Source organism: Equus przewalskii, chromosome 3 (assembly GCF_037783145.1).
Source record: "Equus przewalskii isolate Varuska chromosome 3, EquPr2, whole genome shotgun sequence".
Classification (NCBI taxonomy): Eukaryota; Metazoa; Chordata; class Mammalia; order Perissodactyla; family Equidae; genus Equus; species Equus przewalskii.
In genome coordinates, this window is record NC_091833.1 from 27,513,860 (window position 1) to 27,528,008 (window position 14,149).

The 14,149-nt window shown below is 44.4% G+C and overlaps 1 long non-coding RNA gene across 1 annotated transcript in view; it reads left to right on the forward strand.

Moving 5' to 3' along the window:
- LOC103552464 (uncharacterized) overlaps window positions 1–14,149 on the forward strand; it is a 32,777-nt gene that overhangs the window by 5,310 nt on the left and 13,318 nt on the right. Inside the window, exon 2 of the long non-coding RNA XR_545261.2 lies at window positions 669–822. This is a non-coding gene — a long non-coding RNA (uncharacterized lncRNA). The remainder of the gene's footprint in view (window positions 1–668; window positions 823–14,149) is intronic.

Here is a 14,149-nt window from a genome sequence, read left to right on the forward strand (position 1 = left end):
GATCTTCCTATGGTTCTTGAGGTTGTCAGGAAAGCTTTTTGTGTATTTGTTTGTCTAGTACGAAGTCATGTCCCCTTCTTCTATACACGAGTCCTGATTTTATACACTCATAGGACCATATATAATGAGTCCTCACATCCCTAAGGGTCTCCGATGTGTAGAAGATAACCAATATGACACCCTCTCCTTGCCTTTCATTTTTCATCCTAAGTGCAGTCAGTGCCTGTAGCATTTCTACGTAAGCCTGAATTTTGCATGTCCCTGCCTCCTGATTGCTTACTCTCAGATGGGCCCACCTGGTCACTGACTCCTTCTGAGAATTCAAGTCCCAGAACTGAACCAGATCCCCATGTGTGAGCCTCTCATTGCCGAGTGAGCACCACCCTCGGCCTCCTCCAGCCGCAGTCTGTCTGCTCCTAGTGCAGACCATAATTTCACGAGTCTCTCCGGCAGACACAGAACACCGGTGACTCATCGTGCGTGCCCCAGGCCTTGTCTTCTCACATTCCCCCATCCTCAGTTTGTGTGCTTATGTTTTTAAACCCAAGCACAGAAATGTACAACAATCCCCAGTAGGCTTCGTCTCATTAGATTCAGCCTGTTCCCTGCTTGTCTAAATCTCTTTGGATCTAGAATATGCCATTGACTTGTTTTAATTTGCTTCCCAGCTTTGTGCCAGCTGCAGATGAAATGGATGTGCTTTTCGTAGGACTTCACTTCTCTGAAGCAGGTCCCTCATCTGGAACATCGGGGTATTGTCAGGATTAGAGATGGTGCCAAGTATCTTCTACCGTGCGAGTCCACAGAGGAGCTCCACAAATGGTGGGTGCCCTTCTACATTTCCTACTGTCCCCCTGAGTTGTTGATAATAACATGGGACAAAGCCCTGTGGCACCCCAGTGGAGACTGTCCCTCCCAACCCCCAGTCATCACACAAAATGATCCACTGGATTATTCAAGTCCCCTAGTAGACATTTTAAATTAAATGGGCCTACAGCATCACTTATCATCAGGGAAATGCAAATCAAAACCACAAGGAGATATCATCCCACACCTGTTAGGATGGCTGTTACCAAAAAGATAAAAGATAAGTGTTGGCAAGGATGTGGCAAAAAAGAAACCCTGATACACTGTTGGTGAGAATGTAGTTGGTACGGCCATTATGAAAAACAGTATAAAGTTTTCTCAAAAAATTAAAAATAGAACTAACACATGATCCAGAAATCCCACTTCTCCACATATATTCAAAGGAAATAAAATCACTATCTCAAGAGCTAGCTACACTCCCATGTTCATGGCAGCACTATTCACAATAGCCAGGATATGGAAACAACCCAAGGGTTCATCCATAGGGGAATGGATAAAGAAAATATGGTGTCTATATCTATATACAATGGAATATTATTCAGCCTTGAAAGAGAAGGAAATGCTGCCGTTTGTGACACCATGAAGGAAGCTGGAGGACACTATGCTGAGTGAAATAAGCCAGACATAGAAAGGCAGATACTGTATGATCTCGCTCACATGTGGAGTCTGAAAACATCTGGCTCCTAGAAGCGGAGAGTTAATAGTGGTTGTCAGGGCCTCGGGGAGGAGGAAATGGGGCGATGCCGACCGAAGGGTACAAAGTTTCAGTTATGCAGGATGAATAAGTTCTGGAGATCTTCTGTACTGCGTTTGACCATTATTACCAATACTTTATTACATATTTGTAATTTGCTAAAAGGGTAGATCTTAAGCATTCATACCACACACACACGCATGCACACACACAAAATAGTAACTATATGTATTGCTGGATATTCTAACTAGCTTGATTGTGATATCATTTCCAATGTATACATAGCAAAACAGTACGTTGTACACCTTAAATATGTACAATTTGTATTTGTCAATTATACCCCAATAAAGCTGAAAAAAAATCTAACTTGGCCTATTTGGTAATTGAGGTAATTTTAAACTAAATTGCCTCGTCTGGATGTCCTACACACATCCTTCTAATCAATTCTAAAATAACTACGTTTTATGGATAGGCAGAGCTCTCTGTCGAAGAGGGAAAATTACTTAGACAATTATTTGTTTCACTTGCCCTGATCTGTATAAACCTTGGCCATGTCAAAATATATAGGAGTTGTTGGGGCCGGTCTGGTGGCACAGCGGTTAAGTGTGCACGTTCCACTTCGGCGGCCCGGGCTTCGCTGGTTCGGATCCCGGGTGCGGACATGGCACTGCTTGGTAAGCCATGCTGTGGTAGGCGTCCCACATATAAAGTAGAGGAAGATGGGCACGGATGTTAGCTCAGGGCCAGTCATCCTCAGCAAAAAGAGGAGGATTGGCAGCAGTTAGCTCAGGGCTAATCTTCCTCAAAAAAAAAAAAAAAAAAAAAATATATATATATATATATAGTAGTTGTCCAAAGTTAGGACCTTAGAGACTAATAAAAAATAGATGTAACCTAGAAAAACTAAGCAGAAGAGCTCTGTGTATGTATAAAAGCTTCTTTGAGATCCGTTCTTTCCCTGGGGTTTTTCTCTTGCATCCCCGACTTCCCTGCCCTTTCCTGACGCCAGTTTTGAAGCTGGGAGGCTCCGAGGTGATTTCCTGAACAGGAGAGTTCCGAATTGCCAGTGTCCACCTTTGAGCTGCAACTGGTTCCCCCTGGTGTCTCTTGAAAGGACCTGAATGTGCAGGCTTTTGCAGAATCTGCCCTTCATGGCTTCTCTTGCACCTCCTTTCAGAGAAACCTGGGAATGAGAGCAGGAAGGAGCCCCCGAGTTGTTTATGACCTGCCGTCTGTGGTCTGTGTCCTGCCTGAGAGAGCTTGGCACTGGCTGTTTCAGCTGACCCCGCAGGGATCATAAGGGCTCTAGAGGAATGACAGGGACTCTTCAGGCAAGCATCGCTGACTGTGGACTCCAGGCTCCCCGAAGAGCCACTGATCAGGGACGAGTGTTGGGGGCACTGGCAGATTCGCGTAGGGGGAAGGTGGGCTGGCCAGGAGACAGCCTGCTGATCACCCTCTGACCTCAGCAAAGCTCTTCCCTGTCTTTCTCCAGCTCATTTTTCAGACTGCAAATGGACCAGACTGCATGAACAGGTTAAAACATTTCTGGGTTGTGTGGAGGGAATGTCCTTAGCCCTTTGAGGTTGATTGCAGGGTAGGTAAACACGGGCCAGACACCTATAGACACAGACAGAGCTGACGTGCTGGGTTGTTGTAGAGCATGAATGGGTCATAACGGCAAAGTCAGAAAATCTTTGGGGTCAAAACAACAGAGCTAACGCGGTGGGGTCAGAATGGCAGGACCAAACTTTCCTGCGCGTTCAGGTCAAAGGATGATGCAGTTTTAGGTTAATAATGTCTAGAGCCTTTGGTGGCAGAGCAGTGAGGGGGTAAAGCATGGATTTCTGAGGGTCACTGGGCAAGGTGACATACTTGGGAGATGGTGTGCTTTGGCACCAGGCCAACAAGGATATGAATCCTGCTCTGTGCCAGATGTGAGACCTGAGCAAGTCAGTTGACCTCTCTGGGCCTCAGTTTCCCCCTGGGTCAAAGGTGGATCATGCTAAGCATATACATTGAGTGTGTGGCTCATGTCAGCCCATGCCTGGTAAGTGCTCAAAAGAACGCAATCTATTCGCGTGTGCTGAGCACTGTGCTGACATGCTAGACAGTTTCCGTTAGTGGGGCCTTGTAGGTGCCAGGGCCTCAGGAAATATTTTCCCTTCTTCTGTCTTTTATGCTCTTGCCTTAAAGTTGTAGTTACTTGCGAACTTTGCACAGTTCCTCTTTCTCTCCCTCTCTCCTGAGTCTTTGCACGATTTTACTCACCTGAAACTCCCCTCCTCTCCATCTTCTCTGCCCTCTGTCCTATACCCTGGATAGTTTTGACTTTTTTTTGAGTCTTGGGTTTCTCTTAAAAGCCTTTCTTGAGTCCTTGTGCCCACTAGCTCCCAAGGCAGGCCAGGTGTCCAGTCTCTGTGTCTTAGAGTCCTCATGGTGCCATGTTTGTTCCCCACCTATCCTGTGAGCATCATGAAGCCAGGACTGACCCCTTTCATCTCTCCATCTCCTTCACCTACCACGGTGTTTGGCACAGAGTGGGCACTCAATAAATGTTTAGTAAATGAAATCGACTAAACGAATGCTCTGATTCCTCACCTCTTTTTTTGACCCACATAGAGCCAGGCCTGGTGGTCTAGTGGTTAAGATTTAGCACTCTCACCTCCTCAGCCTGGGTTCATTTCCCGGTCAGGGAACCACACCGCCCATCTGTTGGTTGTCACACTGTGGTGGCTGCACATTGCTGTGATGCTGAAAGCTCTGCCACTGGTATTTCAAATACCAGCAGGATCACCCATGGTGGACAGGTTTCAGTGGAGCTTCTAGAATAGACAGACTAGGAAGAAGATCTGACCATGCACTTCCGAAAAAACTGGCCATGAAAACCCTGTGAATAGCAGTGGAGCATTGTCTGATACAGCATCAGAAGGTGAGTGGATGGTGCAGAAAGACTGGGCAGGGTTCCGCTCTGTGTGCACAGGGTCGCTAGGAGTCAGAATCGACTTGACGGCACTAAAAACAAAAAACCAGCATAGAATGTCCGGCCAAGTGTCTCAGGAAACATGGTTTTGATGAGGGCAAGGTGCTGGCTGCTACGTTGCAACATGACAGTTCTTACACTCTCCTCTCACTGGACTGATTGGCCCATCTGTCAATTACCAGGATGCTTATCTTGTTCCCTCATTAGCCTATGTCTTCCCGAGATGGAATTTGGTGGAAAACTAGGGTTGAGATGTGAGAGCCCTGGACCCGAGGTGGAAATCAATAAATCTTCCTGGGGTGAAAATTTGGATGAATGGAGGGATGTGATTACACACCTGGGTGCAGGCAAGGTGTGCTATCTGTATTCCAGCACTGGCTGCTGCTGCCAAAGACGGCCCTGCTCCAGCCTGGAGTCACAGTTGCCTCCCCAGGGCTTCAAGGCATGTGGACACTATTTTCTAATGTTCAAATAAGAATCCCAGCCCACCCCCATTTCCACATGCCCACATTTTTTTTTTAAGTATGCTTTTTGGTGAGGAAGATTGGCCCTGAGCTAACATCTATTGACAATCTTCCTCTTTTTTTCCGTCCTCAAAGCCCCAGTACATAGTTGTGTATCCTAGTTGTAGGTCATTCTAGTTCTTCTATGTGGGATGCTGCCACAGCATGGCTTGACAAGCAGTGCGTAGGTCCATGCCCAGGATCCAAACTGGCGAACCCCAGACCACCGAAGCAGAACGTGTGAACTTAACCACTCACCCGTGGCACATACCAACATATTGCTCATTCTTCAAGGCACAGCTCATGTGCAAGGTTGCACACGAGGCTTGGAGCACAGTGACTGACATCTAATAAGCGTGTAATAAAGGTTGGTTGTTAGTACAATGCCATTGCCTCCAGAAGCCTTCCCTGATTCCTGCCTTTCATTCATAGATTGCCATGGTTGTAGCTTCACCTTGCTTCTGGAAGCTTCTGTAGCATTGGAGAGCAGCATATTGTAGTGGTCAGGCAGTGCAGGGTTCAAGGTGGGGTTTAGCTACTTACTCGCTGTGTGGCTGCCAAGGAGTTCTCTATATGCTCTTTGAATCTTGATCTTCAGCATATAGCGGGGTCCCAATTAACTCTCTTTGAGTCGAAGGTGAAAAAATTTTGACTTAAATTGGCTTAAACAAAATAGAAACTTACTGGTTCACGTGACCAAAAGGTGCAGGAACAGAGCTGGTTTCAGGCCTGGCTGGAGGCAGGAGTCATGTGATGTCATTGGACCTGGCTTCCTTCCACCGACTGTCCCTGCATTCTACTGTGTGGACTCCAGACCAGGGCTCCCCATGGAAGCATAATGGTTATAGCAGCTCCAATTTCTACATCCCACAAGAGGAGGTCCAATGGGAGTCAGTCTGATCTTCAGTAGGTCAAATCAAAGTCATGGTTTTGGTCAAATTCGTCCGGGTCATTTGACTGGTTATCCGCCTACCGCCTACGGCCTACCCCTGAACCAGTCTCTGTGGCAAAAGGATGAGATATGCTGATTGACTCAGACTTAGACTCAGAAATGAGGTGGGCAGGGACCTGGGAAACTCTCTGAGCCTCTCTGAGTGTGGTGGAGGAGCTGTTGCCCACAGCGACAGCATGGAGCCCGCCATCAAATGATAACATTACTAATGCTACTCATCTCAGTTATAACTCATTGCATCTTCACAACAGCCCGATGAGATATGGGTGCTGTTATTTCCATTTGACTGAGGAGGAAGCTGAGGTACAGAAGTGTTAGGGAGATTTTCCTAGGTCACCCAGCTGGTGAGTGGTACAAGGTATGAATCAGGACATTGCTGCAAAGTTCGTGCTTCTAACCATTTCCTTTATTATCTGTTGTAAGAGGGAGATAGACAAGAAACAAACAGACAAATAAAGATAGACTATGCTATAATATAGTGTGCTGTGCTATAATGTAATATAGTATAGTATCATATACTATAGTATAGTATTACATAAGATAGTGTAGCATTGTATGTCATCATATCATATAATGGTGGGCGTTGGTAAGCAATCCATCTTTGTATCCATCCAGAGAACGTCTATCACCAGCATGAAACATCAGAAGTATTGGATGAGTGTTGACCAGCTGACCAAATGAATTTTATGTACAGTGTGAACCCTTGATCTAAGAATCTGGTTTCTGCCATGGCAACATCCTTATTGTTACATTGCTATATTTGTTTCTGTCTCACAAGAAGAATGAGTGATGAAAATGAGGAAGTTTGAGCAAAGATCAGGTGAGCTGAGATTTCTAGACCTATAGATCTCTGGTTTCCAGTGACAGTGGATATTCAAAGATGTCAGGCTGAACCTACGTCCCTAAGACTCTCTTATTGGACACTTTAGGTGGAAAAGATCTGAGGAATTGTTTTACAGACAGGTGGAAAATGTTACAGAGCTTTTGTACTTATCTTTTTCCTTCCTTTAAAAAAATGCATATGACATTTTTAAAATTTCCATTAACTATCCCTGTGTTGGTGTTCGCTACACACAAATATGCATTGGGCTGTTTGCAGGTTGTTTGTGAGTGTTAAAGTGAGAAGTGAGGATTTTGTGGTTTATTTAATGATGAAGCATATCCCCTTTCCTGGCCTTTCCAAAGCATAGATATTAAGGCAAATAAAGAATGTTGGCTTTCCTCACTTCACTCCTGCCTCCCATCTTGTACCTCAATATTGTGTGAGGCATTCATCAAAGCATAAAGCAATGATAAAAAAAATGCCACTGAAATTGTGTTCATATCTGCAATCAGAATTGCTAATATCTCGCCTCCCTCCACCATCCTGGTGTCATCTGATTTCAGTTCCTTTGAATGACTAAGAGTCTAGTCATTAATATAACACCCACCAACTTTATTGGAATTTACCGTCAGAAAGATCTGTTTCCAGAAACTCCCTGGGCCAAATGCAGCTGCTCTACCGGTCCTTCTTGGCCATTACACAAGTCCATGCATTTTCTTTGTACTAGAATCGCTTCCCAAACTTGAGCACCACTATGGGATTGCTGTCTATTTTCTATGTCACAGGGAGGAAAGGCTGGGTTTATAGTTGTGTGATAGAGGAATTAGCTCTCCAGACGCTGGCACTAGATTGCCCACATTCTTGCCTTTCCAACAACAAGGGGATGATTTGGTAGTAATGTAATAATAATGCTGATGATGAAAATAATAATAAAACTAGCACTTTAGAGGAAATACAGGGGATAGAGAAATGATGCAGACCCCATGAAGAAACAATAATTCAAATCCAGAATATGGGAAATTCTATAAGAAAAATGTTCCAGTTTCTTCAACAACTGAGCTTTAAAAGGAGGGGGAGAAGGGAGGACTGTTATAGATTAAAACAGGCCTTCTTTTAGGTCTAAAGAAAGTGGCTCAAACCCAGAGAGGTACTGGCAGACTGGTGGGAGAGCTGGCTTGTGGGGGAGGCAGGCACAAATGCCAACCACACTGCATGTCCTTTCCCAGGTCCCACCTTTCATCCTGGCTGACTTGTGTTTACCCACGACATCCCCTTCCTTGGGATGCCTTCTTTGACTGCTTTGCCCTAATCTAAATGGGGTGGCGTATTTCCACTCTGTGTTCAAAGGGTCCCCTGACATGGCATTTGTGACTGTACATTGTAATTATATATATTTTTTAATTTTTGAGATAATTATAGATCCACATGCAGTGGAAAGGAATGGCACATACAGACAGATCCTGTGTACCTTCTCCCAGCCTCCTCCAGTGTTGACATCTTGCATAACAAGAGTATAGAACCACAAACAGGAAATTGACATTGCTAGGATCCACCCACGTTTTACAGAGTTCGCCCGTTTTACATGCGATCGTGCCTGTGTATGTGTATTTCATTCTATGCAATTTTCTTACATGTGACTTGTGTGGCCACCACCACCACAGTCAAGATACAGAACAGTTCTATCACAAGGATCCCTCCTGCTGGCCTTTTGTAATTGTCTTTTTATATCTCTATTTCTCCCGTGATTCTGTGAGCATCCTGAACCAGGGGTCTTTCTTATGTTTAATCTCTATGTCCTGGGTCAAGCGAACTGAAACAAGTATGTGACTTCCAGGTGGTCCTACAAGAATGCTTGTGGAATAGATCCCAATTCTATCCCAGTAAGAGAGTAGGGAATTCAGAATACTTTCTAGAAAGATTTTGGTCAAGAGGGAGACAAAATAGTATGAAGCACAAAGCACTAAGGAGATGAATATTTTAGGACATCGCTCTCTATAGAGGATCGTGAAGATCTCAGTGGTAACTATGGTTTCACGTCACCTTAAAAAATCACCTTCTCAGGTGATTCAAACAGAAACTTGCACTAAGGGAGGGATAGATTTCTCTGTGAAATGAAGCTTGAACACCAGACTTATTTTTCGGTCCTAATATGGTTCCTTTTGCATCATCTTGCCGTAAATATGGGGCCTCTGAGGTTAATGCACTTGAAAATTATGGACTCATGGTGATCAGGCCACGGGGACATGTCTGGTCTTATGGGGACAGTGACTTGGTCAAGGAATTGGAGGTACTCAGCAAGAGTCTTGGATTTGTCTTCCTTAGACAATCTCATGACAGACTTGGAAGAAGGAAAGTTTTCTTCCCTTGGCCCCTAGCCTCACTCTTGGGTTTCCTCCTACTAATGGCAGGATTTTCAAAAAACGTCTTGGAGAAGTAGAGATCCTCAGATTACTCCAAGTACCTAGTCACACGCTTCACTGATGCATGAAGACATCTCTGAGACTTCTGAATCCCTAGGTTTTGATGAATGAACAAATATCAAATATGTCAGATGACTATGAGCTCCCTCTGAGCCCAAGTCTTGAAAGGACAGTGACTGGTTGACCCATTATGGAGATCACGAAGTGTCAGGTCTTCACTTATTGAAAGTTTGTTTTATGTCAAGCTTTGTGCTAGTAGAGTAGACAAAGGAATAGAAAAATCCTATTACTCATCTGTCTATCATTCCATCTGCCTGTCCACTCCTCCATCCATCATTTGTCCTTCCATCCATCCAACCATCCATCCATCCATTTTAATGTACAGTGCAAACTTTTTTTAGTAGCCCCAGGAGGCATGTGAAAGGCCATTGAGGCAACAGTAGCTTTTCGAACTTCTTTGCAATATCTTCCAGGCACAAACATATCTTTGTCTCTTAAACATAACAAGGACACCAAACCCTTAGAATATATGTGGAACAGCTTATTGCTGACAAAAAGAACCAATGTCATTTTCCTCCTGCTTTAAGTAAGAAATAAACACAAAAGTAAACTGTTATTGTAGATATGCCTGCCCACTCCCCCAGCACTTAATATATTTTATGGTTTTGTTTCCCACAAGTGAACATCTCATGGAATGTTATTTTTTTTTCACTGGTGTCTGTTCATATCTCTAGGGAAATCTACTACATATGGAATGTACTGTGACTATTCAGTTTCACGTGAGGAAGAATAAAATTTCTCCTGACATCTTCACTGAGGCTTTGCTAGGCTTCATCGTGAGGGAACACACCTCACAGATAGAAGTCCACTTCAACAGGCTCATTCTCATTTGTCTCCCTGTTGTTCTGTGAGAACAAAGCGATCTGGATGGAATTGAACATTCTCTTGCAGATTTAAAGGTGTCTCCCGTTGAACCAAGTTTAGGAAACATCAGAATGTGCACAGGATGAACGCTCCCATCATTCTGCACTGTGCCAATCTTTTCCAGCTCTTAGGAATAAAATCTAACTGGCTGATCACCTTATTTCTTCAAATACCGTGATATATTCTCACTGCAGGTGACTTATTGCAAAATTCTCGTCTATACAGATTTTGCTCAAATTCTTAGATTATGCATCCAGAAGTTGAGAAGAGAAAAGGCATATATTAAACCAATGAAAGAGCAGGAGCAAAGATACAGGGGAAAATAAACCCAGGGCTTAAAACTGTGCTTATGTTGGTGTCTTACAGGAGCAGACAGCAGAGGCACTGTGATGGGTATGAGAAAGAGTGACAGAGGTGTCAGGGTGCTGTGCCGTGTTCACCGGTACAAAGTTGTTACAGCCATATACCCTTATATAACTTATGCGGTTAAGGCATAGTTACTGACACCCTATTCAGAGACAAGGCTTTTCTCGTTCTGCTTACAACTTGTCTTAATTAACCCTTACGAGTGGGATGTTTAGGGGAGTTTGAAGGAGCTGTTTCATCTCCACTGTAAAATGTCGGTGCTAAGTCAAGGACCACAGAACTGCCGTTCTAGAAGTCTACAACTGTATACATGTATCCACATTTTTCAAAGTTATTTCCATTTGAAAGCATGTGGCAGTGCCCCCAACACGGTGCCTGGCACATAGTGGCCCAAAGTGACACTGGTTTCCTTCTTATCTCCATCTTGGGAGGCGCTGGGAGGTGTCAATATAGCTGCTGGAGTATCATTCATGTTGTAGAAACGCTTCGTTTCAATCCAATCATTTACCAGCATGTGTTTTATCGTTACAGCTCATAACTCTTTTGTACACTGTTTTGGAGTTTCCACTGGGAAAAAAAAAGTCTTGCCCAAGCCACGATGGGGTTGGCAGGGCCGGGACAAGATCCCAGCTCTCCTGACTCCTGGCCTGTCCTCTCTAAGAGACGGCATCGCCTCTCTTCCTCAGCCTGGCTGAGGGGTAGTTTACTTAGATATGAAATGGGCTGCCCACCTCTTTGAGAGTCTCCATTACAGGCGAGGCCCGTGAAGAGTCTGACACCTGCATTCAATCAATAGCTACGGTTACTGCTACTATTACTAATCATAGGCTTACTGAGAGAATTCATAGAAATGTGTGACTTGGCTTGTTTTGCTTCTGAGAACCGGAGGTTAATGCTTGTTCCTTGGAGGAAGTTCTGTGGCTTAGAAAGAAAGAAAATCATATATCAAATTGACCTTTTCCCTCAACTGTTGAGCAGCGCACAAAACTAATTAGCCAGGTTCTAATTGGGTTGAAGTCTGAGAGTAACAGGAAAAGTCACTCAGGGAAGATGACACAGCCACTGGGCTCCCTGTTTATTCTTTCTTGGTGACTTCTGTATAAAATTCTCTCAGTTTGTTGGTAACAGGCTGGGTTTTCGGATGGGATGGTTTGGCAGCTCCTTCTGGGCCTCTAAGCCAGCAACCAGGAAGTCGGGAGGGGCCCTGGGGATGGTAAGGGAGACCACAGCTTGGGTTCTCCTTTGATGCACCCACCCTGTCTTTGCCTGAGAGGGAAGGAAAAAAAAAAACACAGATCCACTGTCGGTCAAGAACGATGCCCACCTGCCATGGTGGAGGGGGCAGCGAGGCCTGGAACAGGAGGACAGGACGTATGTGAGGCAGAAGCCTGGGCAGTGGGGCCCCCCTAGGCACCGAGTCCCCGAGGGGACTGCGGGGGAGTGTTGCGGGGTGAGGAGCGTGGGCTCAGACCAGCGTGTGGTGAACATCCTCCCACACCAAGGAGCCGAGATGACTGCACAGGGCGAGGGCGGGGGGGCAGAGTGTGGGGCGGAGGCGCAGACTTGGGAAACAGAGCCGCCTCCCCTGATGGGAAGCCGGGGCCAGCGGAGGGGTCTGGCGGAGGGCATGGAGCCACCGAAACCACTTGGCTTTTGAAAGATCAGTCTTGAGGTCTAACCTAAGTCTTGAGAAATCCCAAGAGAGTGTCCTCAGGGCCTTAATTCTAGGGGAGAATTTAGGTGATGTTTGAAGCTAAGCAAAGGAAACAATAATCCAAGTCACTTATTTTACTTCCCAATACCCCCAATCATGTTTTATAGGGGCACCTGAGAAAAGGGCACTTGGATCTTAATAATGTGCCCCCCTTCTTAATCTTCATAGTGTGCCCACCTCTTAATCAATGGATGCTTCTCCAAGGTACCCTTTGAAAACTTCTTTTACAGAGTGTATCATTGACTATTTCTTTGTCTTTTTCTCCATATCCCTCTGAGCTCTTTGAGGGTGGGAGTGAAATCTTATCTTCATATCTCCAAATGAGGATAGTAGCAAATAGTTTATTACATGAATAAAGGGATGGATGAATGAAAAGTCAGTAACTTTGGAAATTAGATAATGCTGTGAATATAAGAGACTGTGTTTCTTGGGTGGCCCCTGGGGCCAGAGGGAATTTCCTTATCTCGAGATCCAATGAGGAAAGTTGACTTCTGCTCCATCCTTCAAGGCTCAGGTGAGGATGGAAGTATGCTCGTTATTTATGAATATAATTGAAACCAGATTAAAATGCATCCTCCCCCCAAAATGACACTTGCTATCGAATGTTAATGAATTACGTGTTCCTGGGTCTTTTTTGTTTTGTGTTTTTTCTATCTTCATTTCTCATCAGCACAAAAGAATGTTCTTTTTTGTTCTTGACTTTACCAGAAGTCACACTTATATGTGTACAAAAAGCTAAGATAAGTTTCTGAGTAAAGGAAGCACCATGATTCTCTCAGAGTATATCAACTACTACCTAGGGAAGCCTGCTGTGTGAAAACATACCACATCCTTTCCATGAAAAACCTGTTGTCTTTTCTGTGCTTTGTTGACCTGAGCCTGCTCCCCCAGCATCCATGGAGTCAAAGGTCAAAGCCTTCAGGCACTGAAGAGTGAAAAGGTCACCAGGAGAAACGTTTATTGATTTCTCTAAAAAAACAAATCCCCTTCCCCAAATTGTTTCTCCTCCTGACACTCCGATGAGAAGGAACATAGATTTTGAGAAAACCATAATGTAGTTGTTGAATGTGACACCAGAAAGGAGTGGTTAAGAGCAGCGACAACAGCATCAGTCGAGATGCCAGGCAGCCAGCCTCTGTTGCTCCCTTTCCCTCCCCTCACATGCCTTCAGTCTCTAAAGTCTGTGGATCCCATCTTGAGTCCATCGTCACCCATCCTTGTGTATTCACCACTTCTTTTTAAACAACTTTATTTAGATGTAATTCAGATTCCATACAATTCACCCATTTAAAGTATACAATTTAGTGGTTTTTGATGTATTTACAAGGCTGTGCAACCATCACCACCATCTAATTCCAGAGCATTTTCATTGGCCCCTAAAACACCCATGCCCATTAGCCGTCGCTTTCCATGTCCTCTTCTCTCCAGCTCCAGTGACCACCAATCTACTTTCTGTCTCTATAGATTTGCCAATTCTGGACATTTCATATAAAATAGAATCATACAAAATGTGGTCCTTTGTGTCTGGCTTCTTTCACTTAGCATCTTTTCAAAGTTCATCCATGTTGTAGCAGGTGTCAGTCCTTCATTCTTTTTTATGGTTGAATAATATTCCATTGCATGGATATACCACATTTGGTTTATCCATTCATCTGCTGATGGACATTTAGGTTGTTTCCACTTTTGGCCATTATGAATAATACTGCTATGAGCAATTGTGTATAAGTTGTTGTGTAGACATATGTTTTCACTTCTCTTGAGTATATACCCAAGAATGGAATTGCTGAGTCATCTGATAATACAATGTTTAATTGTTTGAGGAATTGCCTGACTGTTTCCATCTTCTTTTCGTGGGACCACACAGTGGCCTTTTGAGTGTTCTCTTTGCTCCTGGTGTTTTCCA